Consider the following 14,550-nt stretch of genomic DNA (forward strand, 5'->3'; position numbering starts at 1 on the left):
AGAGCTAAGAAAGCCGGCGCGAAACCAGGGACACTTTCTCAAGTTTGCGCCTCTTCTGTCGTGAATTATAAGATCTCCGGAACCAGCAACCGGATCTTGTGGCGCAGTTAAAAGACAGGGAGGAGTTTGGGAAAAGTGTTTGATACTTACGACTCAACAGTAATGTAAAAAACTTTTCGGCGATGCGTTCTGCACGCCGAACAGTTCTGCACGCGTTTTCCCATGCTATTCTTTTCGACCCGTTAGTACCAATCTCCAGTAGAGTGTGCTATACGTCGAATGCTTTCAATTCTGCCCTTTACAATATAGTACAGTCTTTATACAGTAGCCTCCCGTAAAGTCAGACTGGACAGGATTAAGAACATTTGTTCGCTAAAAAAAAAAGAAGAAAGTCGACATTCTGGATGCACCCCAAGTATTCAAAGCAAAAAAACACGTGTCAACGAAAGACATTTGTTGCATTTGCAAGACTCGAAGCATTCGTTTATACACTTTTAATTGGGTCACTCGGCAATATAGTTTGTTGGCGCTTTGCGAATAAACATGCGTGCCGCCTCAAAATTCGACATTTTACGTAACTTGCTCAAAAATGATGCCATTCTCTCACGTCGAAAGATTATCAGCGGCATTCTGTGCGAGCACAACTTGTTCGTGTCGCTACTCGCCAATGTCTTCACCATCATTTAAGAACCTGTGAGAGGCATTACGAGAACTTCATCGAATTTATATAGTAAAGAGCAAAATGTGGCACTGCTAGTAATTAGTAGCAGGTTACTGTAATCATTAGCGAATAAAAAAGGCGAAAGACCCTTGCTGGAACCGTGACATATAGGTGGACTCCTGCAGACCCATAAAGAAAGAAAGAACGTTCTTACGCAAGAACTGGTAGTTCAAGCAAATGTTAGACAACCATAACGCAGGACATTTTATCAGGGAAGGCAATCAGACAACAAGAAACAGCTCTTGTACGAACGAAAAGTTTTGTGTGCTCGGCTCCAAGGCCCGGAAAAATGAGGAAGCAGAGTTTACGACACATGATTTCGTAATAACAAGAACTATCCAACAGAGACAGCAAACACATTAGCGCGGAGGCGACCGAACAACCAGAAACAGCGTCTAAGAACGAAAAAAAGCTTCACGAATTCGGCCCCGCGGATGCACGCCGGCAATGGAAAGTATGTGAGAAAAAAAAAGGCAGAAAAAGGGTGGAAAAAAAGAATTTCTCGGAAACGCAGACATTATTTCACGGTTGTACAGATGAGTGCAAAAGTTTATATATATATATATATATATATATATATATATATATATATATATATATATATATATATATATATATATATATATTGCATGTGCCGTGGTCTCTGGACTTTTGCACTCGACTGTACTTAACGGCCGAGAGGCGGGCAGTGTAACTACGGATGTACGCCACGGCGGCGCTGCGTGGATAGTGAAGAAGCCGCACGATGTAAAAAAAAACGTTCGCCCTCTGCGAATCCAGCACGAGGAGTGGATCAACTTACCAGTGCTTAAGGCCGCATTATTGCTGGGGACGTAAGCACGGCGACGGTCAAGGCGCGTCCCAACAGGGGCAGACACACAGATTACTCCTCCTGTAATGATGACGGGGTGCTTTTTTTCTTCGCTGTCGCGTTTTCTCGCGAGCACCATGGGATGTTGGCAACGAACCACTAATAACTGTGGCTGCGCGCTGCAACACCGCGTGAAAATATGCCGAGCAAGTGTAAGATATATTTCGAGGCGCTTGCAAAAAAAAAAAAAAAGAGTCGGGAGCGAGGAGGGGAAACAGAGCGCGAATAGGAGTTCCAAGGAGAGGTTCAGGATGCGAGAAAACTAGCGGCGGAAAGAAAGCAGTCTTTCTTCGAAAAGCGCGCACACGGCCCCGAACGCGCGTTGTTCTATAGGTATAAAGAATATACGGAGAAATGGCGAATAAGAAGGCGAGAATAAACGGTCAGGAATCGCTCGCGGGTTTCCCGAAACCAACTAATGCCGTTAAAAGCCTTCAAAAACAGTGAAAAAGAAGGAAAACGACAGCACCTTCCGATCATAAAGCGCATGTGAGGGCCTCTGGAAAACTTAAAGGAGCACAAGAGAGCCAATATATAGGAGTGCGGGGTCCAATTTACATGTCAATTCGTTTGTACTCGGAGAGACCCGACTCAAGCGATTGAATGAAGGCGAGAAGCATTGCAAATGTTCTTCTTGTTCTCTTTTCTAGTAATCTGGCCTACTTCCTTTTAAATCGCTAAGCAAAACAAGGGCACCTTAGCCACGCCGTATAAGACCTCCTCCACAGCCTGACATGAGCGCGGCGCGTGCTGCTTAACAATAGCAGCGCGCTGTTCAACGGCTTCTCCAACGTGGAACGCACAAGAATGGGATTTCTGGGAAAGGTGCTTTTGCATTCTAGCTAATGTCGACGGCAAAAGTAAAAAATATATATATTAATATAAGGCCCCTTGGCACCGCGCACTACTCGAACTGCCGCTTCTGTGGAGATGACGTCACAGGCTGACAATGGCATTCACGGAAACGAAGCACCTGCTATATGTGCACAGTCTTCTAGCGAATTCCGTGTCGCAACGGTGACTAAGGGGCGTAAGTAACGACGGCGGTCAGGAGTCGTTGACGAAACGCGCCGTATATGTGCCTCACAAATGTGAGCTGACCTGCAACATACTCAGCGGACCACGTGACCTGCAACACTATACAGGCGCGCGGGAAGACAGCGCGCACAAGTGCGCGATTACCCTCGCTGTCGCGTTCGCATGCTCCCCCCCGAAAACGCGGCAGATCACGTGACCACCGACGCCTGTAAGTTTGAACCACGTGCGATTCAAGCTTACACGAACTCATTCAGACTCGCACAAACTCCGATTCACGGGGACTCCGATATAGATTCGTGCCCCACTCGAACTCATTGGGAGGTTCTGTTCGTTTGGGCTGGTTGGTGCATGCTTATATATATTGTAGAGAAGGATTGGAACGGTAGAGTGGGTCGCCCTCGCCAGCGCTTTTGGTGGAGAGTGCTCTGCCCTCAAAACACCCACCATGGAACTTCGATCCCATACCATGCACCAGGACGCCTCCTAGCAACCACCACCTCCTTCTGCACCGACCACGTGTCCTGGTGTGCCCCGTCACCGCGGCCCTGCCAACTTCACTGGCGCAGCTGACACCGATGTGGAGGACTGCCTCACCACGTACTAGAGGGTCAGCGCGCATAAGAAATGGGGCTACCCACTATACCGTTCCAATCCTTCTCTACAACATGCCTACATACATATATACCTACATAGAGCCAACACTCAATGAAGGCAAGGAAAGCATAGGGAAAATTAGCTGTGGTTGAAATGAAAGAAAATGGAAATGAAAGACAAGTAATCTTTTCGTGTCCACTTTCATTTCCATTTTCTTTATTATTTTCTACTTTTCAATTTCAGCCACAGCTAAGACGAAGCCCGCTGGCCGGGTCAGGTGGTCAGGCTGGGTGTGTATGCTTCGAACCTGGCGACATGCGTTACTCGAGTCTGGGCAGAACGTCGGCCATTGGCGGTAAGGCGCGCTATACGAGTATAGTTCACCTCGCTCCTGAGGCGGTGAAGTGTCACAAAAGAGGCCATCACGGTGTGCCGAAAAAAAGAAAGCTTCCTTCACCTGTTACGGACGAATACATACCCCTCCCTCACACGCTATCACACCATATACACCGACATCTACCCGAGCCAGACGTGCAAGGTCTGTAAAACTGAATCGGCAACACTCCCCCACATGCTATGGGAGTGCAAACAACAATACCCAGACCTTAATCCCGTGACCCTCTCGTCGAGATGGCACGCCGCCCTGCGCAGCTCCCATCTCGACGACCAACTCTGGGCGACCAAGCAGGCCTACGAAGCGGCGAAGAGGCAAGACCTCGACGTCCCATCGTGGGAGGCCTAGGCCCAGCCGACTGAACTACTGGTGCTCATTAAAGTTCACTCTCTCTCTCTCCTTGTGGACAGACCGCGCTTCCGTACCAGGATCCACAACCAGACCCACCAAAGTCGCCAGCGGCATAGCTATAGGTGACGGGGCGGTATTGGGGGCGAGGACTTACGGAGTCGCCATCTGTCGGAAGCGCCTCCCTTGCGTAGTATGAGGGATCCCACGGAGCGCTCCTCACAGGTTTCGCTTACGGTGCTCAATAAGAACACCACGCGGCAGCCCTCATGGAGATTTCTGTAAGTACTCTCAAAACGAGCGAACTCTATTAAAGTCGAAATAATAATCTCGGGCAAACTGAAATCACAGAATCGTTTACAGACGCCATCTCTTGACCGAATACGTACAGTGAAAGCCACTGGCGCGCGCGGTCGCCGCGATGAAGTCTCCCGAACCGGCTTGCGTGAAAGGTCGGCAATCGCTGAGCACAAACTCTGTGAAATATATTCTTATAATGGACGGTCTGCATAACCAAATGGCGCATAACAGAACGAAGCCTCAATGCATGCAGCGATCGCACGGGTTCGGGGCGACCGACTGCGCGTCTGCATGGATGTCCGCGCGCACAATGTTTCATTTTCACTGAGAGCGTTTTCGCACCGTGCTGTGAGCTTTAGGTCGCAGAATATGAGCATTTGACACTCCACAAGCTACCATTGTTGCCTGGACGTTATCAGAGCTGTTCAAAAACAATTTCGTTTTAACAAGGGACTTCGACGCCTACGGCGACTGTGATGTGCCGTCGCGACGATTCAATATCTCTTTCTTCTAAATTCTTGGACGTTTCAATATTATTTCTAAAGTTGCGTTGCACTGTATGCACTCACCGGGCAATTTCGCGCTGCTTCTTATTCGTAATCCAGTGCGCTGATTCATAACACAAACATGACCATATGCCATGCCTTTGTTTAATGTGCTTCTTACCACTCCCTTTCCGTTCCAGTAAACTTGCTAGTGTCTAGCATCAACAAATTCATATACCAAACCGTCGTGACATTAGCCGGGCAGCGAGCGCGAGCGAACGTCTCAGTGCGCGTTTTCTGCTACTCACCGAACATCGCAATCCCGGCGCTGTAGCAGAAATCTTCCTCGCGTCTGTGCTTGCGGCATACCCGAGTTGTAGCCGATGGCTGTTTACCGGTTCTAAGTTTCGCGAGCCAAACTTCACGCAACATCTTGTCCTGCGGCTACGTATGAATAAGGCTGACTCCGGGCTCCGTTGCGTACGTCCAGCACTGCGCCACCGAGCAGTATATAGCCTACCATGCTGCACGCCTGCAAAGGCAGCCACTACCTATTATAGTGATTTCAAATGTTGTCAAGCAGGCACCCAAGATGGGAATGCCTCACCACTTAATCAGAACCGCAGCGCAGGTGGGGCTTTAAACTTTCGTTTTCAGCTCGCTTGGCGCTTCCGAAGCAGCCAACGCGGCCGCTGTGTCCACGTGATCCCTCATGCCACGTCGCGCCGACGGTGGCGCCAGCTTTTCCAGTGGTGGAGCTCGCCCCCATTACAGCCCTCAAACTGAACTGGCACTCCAGCTGGTAACAGAATTCAAACGCGAGCGCACTCACTCGTGGCCCCTCGGAGCCTGATTCAAACTGGTGCCCTGTATGTGCACATGACACATGCAAGCACCCATATACGTAAACGCGCTTAAAAAACACACGCCCGCACTTGCACATGCCGGCACGATCCTCGCGCGAGGAGAATGATGCAAGCAGATATATATCCGCGAGTCAAGAAAGACGCGTGAGGCGCATTGCAGAATTTCAAGGGCGCTCCGCTGCGAGCGCACGGACGCTTTCGAGCCGCAGCGCATTTTTCTTTTTTTTTTTTTTCGAGACGCGACGTGCGTCTTGCTGCCTATACTCGCGCGCCCCTACCGTGAGGTCGGCGCATAAGTAGAATATACACACACCCGAGGAATGGAAAACGAGGAGTATACATACCGCTACCAACGCGTGGCTCGCAGGGAGGACACGGGTAGCATACCGTGGCGCCTCGTCTGCGTTCGAAGCGAATGCAGTGGTATTTCCTTTCAAAGTTACGACATAGGTATATCCTCGTCTTGCGACGTGCTAGTATTTTCGGAGCACTCGCGAGAATTTTTTGTTCTTTTCCTATGGCAACTATCTGCACGCTGCACCGGCGAGAAGAGATTTAACTCTGCCGCGTTTCCGTACAAGACGACGTGTCGTGGCACGGTATGTAAATCACTGCCTTGTGCCTGCTCCATTTTGCCGGACTGAAAAAGATTTATCGAATTAACGGACCGAATGCCCGGTAGACCGTCACGGCTGAAACCGAAAACCATGCAGTTATCCACCCATAAATGTCAGCTTCAAAGTTTAAATACTATTACAGCCACAGCCAAAAAAAAAAGAAAGAAAGAAAGAAGAGTACACAATTTTGTTAGGAAACACTAAAACATTAACGTATTAAGTGTTCTTTAAACAAAACAGAATGTTGTGTAGTGATGCTGCGAACAGGTACTTCGTCCAACAAACGCAGGTATAGAACGACCTGCTCCACCGTCAAACAAAAATGTTCATTAAGCTTACTTCGAAAACAAGTGACGGTGGCAGAAATTTCGCTTGCCGCAACATTTGGATTTGTGGAGTTGATGGCGGTGGTGCGGGAAGGCTACAAAACCAGGTCCACTACTGGACTTCTAGTGAACTACTCAGCTACTATTTCATAAGCAATGAAACGCGCACGCACGCACACAAACACGCAAACACCCAATTCGTGTGCTTTCGTCGCGGCACGTTCTTTTCCAAGTAAACGCTTCGCCTTTCCAACCTCAGCCACTGTTCTTACAACCGCGCCACATAACGACTTCCAAGTTACGAAACTTCACCGTACAACAACGTCTTCGCAGCAGCGAAAAATATAGGCGCCGCGGAGGGGCAAAACGTAGCGCACCTAGCTGAGACGCCAGCAATCATATGCGCGCGGAGGGGGTGGGGGGTCGGTGCAAACAGCCGACGGCACCCGCAAGCCCGCATCGAGACACGAACCGCCTCCGCCATAAACCGCACACCCTCCAAAACGGCAGCGGAGAAGGCGAAACCGACCGGGCACGTGCGCGCGCAGAAGCGCAATATATACGTAAGCGTTGCGCACACAGGTGATATATATAAGCGCGCGCAATTTGGGTCATCGCGGCGCGCAAATCCCCGCCGCCGCCACGCGACCGCTGTGCGGGAACGGGGGAGAGGAGGATATACGCGCAAGTGCGGTGATTGGGAGGCGGCCTAGATTTTGGGCGACGCAGCGGTGCGCGTGTAAACGCAATAAATACGCGCGGCGAGGCGTCGCGCACCGGACGCATAGTGCACGCATGCGCAGTCGCCTCTCTTTTTTTCCACGTTTTTTTTTTTTTTTTTTTTTTTTTGCGTCTATGTAAACACGGTGCAGCAACGCACGAATACCACGAAAGAACCTGCCCATGCGCGTGCGCGCGCGCTTTTCTTCTAATCGGTTATCGCCACACCTATTCCACTGTTCCTTATCTTTGCTTCGGCGTGTTCCACCTGATTCTGTGTGCGCTATATAAACCACAAAAAACCGCGCGACCACGCTTTTTTTTTTTTTTTATCGCCGTCTCGTCGCGCAACTCGTCTCCGTTGATGTCCCTTGCGTGCGCCCAGCCTAAAATGTTTTCTTTCGCTCTTATATTACTCACTTATCTATTTATATACCTCTACTTTTTTCCTTTTGCGAGGAGAAACAAAAAAAAAAAAAGAAGAGAGCGCCTGTCGACGGGCAGCTCAAGGAAGAAGCGGCAACTTTCCTTCGCGGCCGGGAGCGAAACGCGGCGCCATTTTTCTTTTTTTCGTTCTCTCTCTCTCGCAAGACGGAGCACGTGGAAGCGAAAGGTCTCGGCGACGGCGGCGGCGAGCTGCATAAACTGCGGCGCGGCTCCCACGGGAGAAGCTGCGTAGCGGGAAAGTAGGTCGGCTCGGAATTATAGAAGGGTTGGGCTCTCGGCGTACGGTTATAGCCGCCGCTGCATCCGACGTGGGAAGGTTTCGACAGCGCTGTGCCGGCCGCTTTCGTGCTTACGTTATGCGCGCAGAAACATCGGCTGAGCGTATATTCGAACGCCTTGGAACCCGTTGGAGACTTGTCCGAAACTTGACGGATAAAAAAGAAAAGAAATAAAATGTACGAGGGCGTCACTACAGCGAATATCAGACATTAATTCCAGCACCTATGCGCTGCCTCTCTTTTCTATACACTTTAAGGTAATAATAATAAATAAGTAAAGGACAGTCAGGCGTTATTGGCCTTTAAACTGTCGCCAGGAGGTTCCCAAATATTTACAGTGCAGGTCAGAATATTGTCACTACGTGTGCGCTAACTCCTTTTAGAAAGAAGATTGAAAAAAAAATAAAAGAAACCCGTCAAATGTGGCTTCTCTGCAATAAGAAGCGCTATGTGGAGAAGAGCCCTTCATTTCGTTCCACAGACTATAGCGAGAAAATAATAAACGTTGTATCATGAAACAATAAATGCGCATCGATTGCGATCGAACCTGCGATATATTAAATGTACCATCAGGACAATGCGTATGCACATGTGCTAATCAGATCAAATTAATCGTGTTCTTATGAAGCGGGCGCTTATCGTGATGACAGCTAATGATGAATGTAGAGCCTAAAGGTACAGCAGTGAAGCCAACGCTAAAGAAGGTTGACTTATGGTGTTTCACGTGCCAAAACCAGGATGTGATTATGAGGCACGTCGTAGTGGGGGACTCCGGAAATTCGGACGGATTGTTTAAAGTGCACCTAAATCTAAGTACTCGGGTGTTTCCGCATTTCACCCCCATATATAAATGCGACCGCCGTGGCCGGGATTCGATCCCGCAACCTCGTGCTTAGCAGCCCAACTCCATAGCCACTATAAGCAACCGCGGCAGGTTCACTACAAAATGCGCCACGGCGGCCGTAGTATATAACAGAGCGGCACAGGCGAAAACGCGCATGTCTATCTTCCCTAACACGCACTTCATTTGCAATCTGCATTAAGGGGGTAAACCGGTTAACGTCTGGCTGTTTATCTCGCGTTGATTAATTTTTCCACCACTTTGCAACAACGCCAAACGTGCCGCGCCGGCCACTTATTGAACAACCCGCTGTGCGTCTACAAAATACTGGAACACGCAGCACGACATCTTAGTATTCACGCAGAAGACGTAATCCGGCCGCAAAAGCTAACGCCACACGCGCTTCGCCAGAAAGCTGAATTCTCGTCAAGCCCGGGCACGTAGCCCGGAGTTCAAAGTTCGAACCTACAGCATTTTTAGTTTGCCTGCTACAGGCAGCGCGATCCACTAAATAAGCAACGTCAAGCCGTAAACACGGCCACGGATTCCACATTTGTCGCGGCGGGGAAACCGCGACCCGTAAACTTTCGCGGCCGCCTGCACGTAGGTCAGCGCGCGAGACCTATCATCGACGTCCATCATCTTCGCTCACGTGCCACTCTACCACTAGGATCTAGCGCAACGCTCAACGCTTACATTAGCTATAATCACGCAGCGAACGTCACTATGCAGCGTTGGGGCGGCACGGCATGCCAAGATGGAAATAGCCGCCAAAAGGAACGAACAATTACTGCAACGCAACGTTTGCCTCGCGATGCTAAAAGTGGAACTCGGACATCAGCAGTTCTTCGTATACGCGGGGGCTTCAATGCGTTTGGAGAACGCCTGAGTGGGCCATGTGTGTAACGCATGGCAGCGCTAACACGACCAACGTAAGGCGAAGGAGAAAAATAAAGGGAGCAAAGACACAATCCGGGGGCGAAATACCCGAGGTATATAGCATAAGAGCGCGCCACCGGCAGTTATTTGCAGAACAGCGTAACGGACGAGAGCGTTGGGAGCGCGTGTACTCGAAGCGAGCGATGAGAGACCCAGATCCGTCGCCTCGCGTGCTCAGAAGCGATGAACCGTGAAGCAATCGCAGCGGAAAGGGTGCGCCTGCAGCCCGCGTATACCGTATACGGTTGCGACGAAAGTGATTAAGACGGAGCTTTCATCGGCATATATCCCGAGGCGCAGTGCCTCTGCCGCTCGCCAATCGTGAGAGCTTCTCTCTTCCGTAAGCTCCGTGGGAGAAGGGAACCCACGCGTTCACTGCACTTTTCCTAGACAGCTCCGGCCTCGATTAGGCAACCAACGTGCTGAGAGTTACGCAGCAGTTCGATGTTCGCGTCGAGACGACCGAATAGGCCGGAGGGCAAAACGCCCGCGCACGTAACGGGTGTTTTTAACGCGAGAGCGTTAAGCCCCGCGTCGCAGAAAATCTGGCGTCGGCGTCCTGTGTCCATCGTCCACCATCGTTTTGGCAAAACCCAAAGCGGTCAATGCAAACCGAACCACGCATACCCAACCATTCAGACCATCCGTGCAGCGCAAAGAAGTTGCTGAACTAATTTAATTTCTCGAAGTGAAATACGTCAGAAAAATCGTAAAGCACGACTTATACACAACCTACAGACATGATAGCGTCGGACTGTAATTTGAATATACGAGAAAAGATAATTCTGTTATGCGGAAACTCAAACACAAACCCCTTATCCAGCATTTCTAGCATTTCTAGACCGGCCACGGCGTCCCAGATTTGCGCCTGTCGGCGCGCGCGAATCTCGGAGGCCACGGATCGCCGCGCCCGGCTTCTCGAACCACCTCCACATGGCGCTCGCCTCCGCCGCATCGTACCGCAACGCGGCCCACGCAAGAGGCCGCGTTTCTACAAGAAAGCTCGCGTTCGTGTATAGCGTTCACCGCCAGCGTATCCAGCCAAACATTACGGTTACATAAGCTGCAGTTGCCGGGAAGCGTGGGAAGCAGTCAAAGGTCTTTGAATGCTATCGGGTTCCACTCTTAAAGGCGAAGCCTAAGCGTCCTCCAAATTTTTTTTTTCTGCTAAAGTTGTCTCGATTGTTAAAATAGGCGATTCGAGACAGAACGGCCATTTTCACTGTACAAGCTTCACATAGCAGCGACGGACATCAGAGTTCCAGCGAAAATCGTCGGAACACTAAATTAACAAAATTTGCCTGATTAACATTGAAATATAGACGGTAAAAATTAAATATGGGGTTTTACGTGCCAAAACCACTTTCTGATTATAGGGCACGCCGTAGTGGAGGACTCCGGAAATTTCGACCACCTGGGGTTCTTTAACGTGCACCTAAATCTAAGTAGACGGGTGTTTTCGCATTTCGCCCCCATCGAAATGCGGCCGCCATGGCCGGGATTCGATCCCGCGACATCGTGCTCAGCAGCCTAACACCATAACCACTAAGCAACCACGGCGGGTAATATAGACGGTGGGGGCGCATGCTATAAATATAGCATCGAAGTCGGCCAGTACTCAAAGCATAATGTTTTGCTAGAAGCTTTGTGTCTGCTTAGGGCCGTCGTGGAGAAATACGGACTCCGCAATATGCACTGCGCTGTTCCTAGTTAACACATTTCCGTAGCGCACTATTTCTTTTACCAAAGTTTAAAAACATATTAACAGGAACGGCGATTCATTTCGCTTCTGAGTACTTCACGAATCTAGTGCGAGGCACACAGTGCCTACCGAAAGACGGTTGCGCTTCGTGTACTGGTTGACTTCAATTGCGCAATTACAACATGCCCCCTGAACTCACGACTACAGTATATTTGCGAAATGCTGTCAATTAACAGTCACACTGGCAAACATCGCGCATTGTTTTTTTTTTCATGTCCGCCGCTACTGTGTGAAGCTTGGACAGTAAAAAAACTATCTTCTCTATCAACATTCCCCTATCGTCAAAGAGACAGTCACCCCGTGGAAACACGTGGTATATCGCTACAACAATCAGCGTGAGAAAGAAGAAAAGGGGAGAGGGAGGGGCAGCGGACATGTTTGAACAACAAAATAACTTCACGCGCTGATGAACAGAAATGCAAAAAGTGACAACTGCTTACCGTTAAGCGCGGTGTTGCAGGCCCTGCCGCTGCTGCTGCTGCTGCCGCCGCCGCCGCTGCTTCTTCTTTCACTTCAGGTCAGTCCTGCAGTCAGATACAGAGAAAGAGGGCCACCGACACTTGAGTGAGGGAAGCTCGCTTGTGTACAAGGTGTCCGCACTATACTTCGCACCGCACAGCACACGGATGCGTGAACAACACCGGCGGTTCATGCGGGAGAAATCGAATCACCCGCACGCGGCGTGATTAAAGGATAAGCGCATCACAGTGTGCGCCAGTTTCGCTGCGACCGACCGCCGCACGCCCACGCACCCCTGTTACACAGCATGCCACATGTGCGCGCGCCGTGGGCCACTAGGAGCGAGAGAAAGAGGTCGGGCTGCGGTTTCAAGAGCAAATCGATAGCACTTCGTCCCGTGCGGAGTTGCGTGCAGCGCTGTCGAGGCACGCGGAGCGAGACTGCGTAACGCGGTGTCTTGCGACGCACGAAGTAGTCCCACAGCCCGACGACGTCGCGCGGATACAAGCGTACGACGTAGGCGCGCTCATTAAAAGACTGGCACGTGTAAAGCTCAGCGTTACGAAGGCTGCCTGCGGTCGTTGTGTCGTGGTGCCAACAACTCTGTATATGGGTTTGTCGAATAAAGAAAAGCAAAAAAAAAAGTGCGACGGCGGAGTGATAGACTGCCGAGAGTCCTTTTCGTTCCGCTTTGCAGAACGGCCCCGCCAGTATATGATACTACAAAGCACGCAACTGTGCCTAAAGAGGACGCGAAGATAGCCTGCATAAAACGCGTTAAGGAAAGAAAAAAGAAAGCGGCAGGTGATGATAAGGGGGTCGCAAACAAGTCTCGAAGTTGGAAGAGATACAGAAGCGACGGAAGAGAAGACGTAAGCGAGCGCCGAAGCCTGTGAAAGCCACAAAAGCGACACAGGCGCGACAATAGACACGAAATAACGACGTTCCGTTTCCTCGAAGGACCACTACTTAAGCGAGAGGCCTATCTTGCCCTCTACGGCGGTTACGGAATCCCACGGAGATAAGGAATTTTCATCTTTTTCTCGTTTCTTTTTTTTTTCTCTGTCTTGTCTGTAACCACTATCACTTTGCGGACCCCGTATCTCGAATATACTGGAGTATATCCATACTTCTCAGAAACGTTCGAGAGAAAACACAACCGAGAGAAAACGTGGCAGTGTTCTAGCCCGGCCCGTGAACTATATACTACCGCTTACGGTATGGCGCGGAGATGCGGAAACGACGGTGGCGTCACCTTGTGACGCCGATTTCCAACTAGAGCACACACGACGGTGAAAATGGAATGACCGTTTTCTAACTGCGGGCGAAATGCGCGGCGTAACAACGCCGTCGAAAGCAACCACCATTGACGTCTGTGACTTTTACTGCGCTACAAGCGGGAAGCCAAGAAAAAAGGGAAGCCACGCCCACCCGCACGCAGAGGGGAGAGGACATTCCGGCAGTAGACACACACCCCCGCGTCGCTTCGCAATCATACCGGTCGGGTAAAACAGAAAGCGCGCAAGACAGGTGTTCGCACACGGACGCGATCGATTTCGCCCCCCACACACACACATATATATATATCATGCTCCCATGATTCGAACACCACCTGCTGCTCTGTATCGTCCCGATAATAAAAGACAAATTAAGCAAAGCTCTCACGCGGAGCTTGCGGTGCTTGAGCGCGGCAATAGAGCGAAATTGCGCGAAATGCGGGTCGTACGGAAATACAGAGAGAGAGAGAGAAAAGTTTGTACAATGCGCGCTCCGTTAACAGCAGACTCCGCCGCATCGACCGTGAAACTGTTTCTATGGCGAAATGATCGCGCAGGCGTAGTGGCGCTCGAACGAAAGAATGCGCGCGCGAAATAAAGAGCAAATTAAAAAAAAAAAACATTTCTAAGCGCACGCTGTCAACCGTGTTCCTGTTGGAAAAAAAGCATTTCATTCCACGCACGCGCGTGGCCACCCACTTAGACTCTGAAGAGATCTGCAGTTGCGGCAAAGCTGATTCATCTTCAATCTTTTTTTTTAACTGAAGCTGCAGGCGAGAGGTGAAGAAAGGAGGAGAAAACGTGCGTTCTGTTCTCTCCTACATTTCCCGAATATTCTCGCGCTGTTTCAGTTTTAGAAAAGTTTGCAAGAAACAGATCTCGAACGACTGGATTCGATCAACGCGCGCATACTGTGCCAAAGAGCGAGTCCTTCGATGATGATGATGATGATGATGATGATAATGATGATGATGATGACGATAATGATCAGCGGCGTGTACCAACTCAGGGGGGTTGGCCAAGAATCAGGGGACAACTGCCGGCGCGTGCTCTCCTCCCCTCACCGGCGAAACGCAAATTGCCGAAGAGAGCGCTTCCGGCATCGCATCGGACGAAAGGGGAAATTGCGCCACGTGGTAAGCGTTCTCGGGCAAGTAGTACAGCGCGCATGATGCGTTATACAAGTTCGACGCGCTTCTGTCGCATTGATGTAAGCCAGGCTATATGCTGCTTTCGGTGGCCTTCGCGAAGCCCACGAGATGGTGTG

The 14,550-nt window shown here is 50.3% G+C and overlaps 1 protein-coding gene across 4 annotated transcripts in view; it reads right to left on the minus strand.

Moving 5' to 3' along the window:
* LOC126522830 (solute carrier organic anion transporter family member 74D-like) overlaps positions 1-14,550 on the minus strand; it is a 181,316-nt gene that overhangs the window by 44,782 nt on the left and 121,984 nt on the right. For all 4 annotated transcript variants that reach the window (XM_050171659.3, XM_055066578.2, XM_050171661.3 and 1 more), the window contains exon 3: positions 11,988-12,071. The gene's annotated coding sequence lies outside the window, so the exon portion shown is untranslated. The remainder of the gene's footprint in view (positions 1-11,987; positions 12,072-14,550) is intronic.

The sequence above is a fragment of the Dermacentor andersoni genome, chromosome 6, assembly GCF_023375885.2.
Source record: "Dermacentor andersoni chromosome 6, qqDerAnde1_hic_scaffold, whole genome shotgun sequence".
NCBI lineage: Eukaryota > Metazoa > Arthropoda > Arachnida > Ixodida > Ixodidae > Dermacentor > Dermacentor andersoni.